The following is a 1,103-nucleotide window of genomic DNA, read 5'->3' as shown; positions in this document are numbered from 1 at the left end:
TTTGTGTATGAAATACATGACCTTTCTTCTAGCTTGTGGTCTTAAACTTCTGTTCTACAAAATTTAAAAGGAAAATACAGAGGAAACTAATACAATAGATGTTATTTTAAATAAGCTTAACATACAAAGCTATAATTAGGATGAATTAAAGAAAGCCAAAACATTAAAATTGTAAAACTTGCTTGTTGCTTGTTGGAACCAGCCCTACACCAGGAGTTGGATAATACATACAATTATTTTTAAGTAGATTACTTTACATTTCTCTAACATGTTCTTTTCATCAGTGCATTGTTAAACTAATCAGAAACTCTACACACGTTATTATATTATTCCCTTAAAAAGCAGCACAATTTACTCCTACCTGCAAATCCATCACTCTCAAATGACTGAGTGAGTAAAAGGAAATAAAAAGGGGAAGAATAACATATTAAGGAGAAATAATGGGAATTAGAAGATTCATGTAGTTCAGCTCTTTTAAACAGCCAGCCAGCTTACTAGCAACAAGAGATGGTTTCCATTGAGGAAGGCCCTGTGGAATGGGAATGTGGTCACCAGTGACCTCTGTCTTACCAGGGGCTGCGGTAGGAAGTTGCTGTTCTTCATGTTTGCTTTGGCCATGTTGTAATCCCCAGAATAAAAATATTTTTGCCCTTTCCACAATTGTCTCCTTAAAAAAAATTGAACCTCCAGGCTTTTTCCCCAGATGAGGATACCTTGCTTTTAATTTTGCTTCTTCAGCTCTCCCTCGACTGGTTACTTTATCTTCCATTTCCTTTTGCTCCTCTGCGGAGGTTGCCTCAGGGACTTCTGCAGGCATACTTCTTGCTACCCCTTACCCCACTTCTCTGGCTTTGCGATGCCCTGAGATTCTAATATTTTTGACCCAAATATCTTCCTTTGCTTGGACACATCATAAAATGATAGTCTTTTTTTTAAAACTGAAATATAGTTGATTTACAGTGTTGTGTTAACTACTGCTGTACAGCAAGATGATTCAGTTATACATACATACATATATAATTCTTTTTAAAGAATATTTTTTAAAAAAAGAATGTATATGTCTTTTCAAGTTTCTTTACACAGGAAAGATAACATACTATTTT

General features: G+C 34.9%; 1 pseudogene; it reads right to left on the bottom strand.

Moving 5' to 3' along the window:
* Nucleotides 1–427: 427 nt before the first annotated feature.
* LOC145535638 (cAMP-regulated phosphoprotein 19 pseudogene) lies at nt 428–817 on the bottom strand (annotated as a pseudogene).
* Nucleotides 818–1,103: the final 286 nt, after the last annotated feature.

The sequence above is a fragment of the Giraffa tippelskirchi genome, chromosome X (genome assembly GCF_054371585.1).
Source record: "Giraffa tippelskirchi isolate mGirTip1 chromosome X, T2T-mGirTip1v1.2.pri, whole genome shotgun sequence".
Classification (NCBI taxonomy): domain Eukaryota; kingdom Metazoa; phylum Chordata; class Mammalia; order Artiodactyla; family Giraffidae; genus Giraffa; species Giraffa tippelskirchi.
Note: the sequence above shows the minus strand (reverse complement) of the source record. Positions and strands in the feature narration are given on the sequence as shown.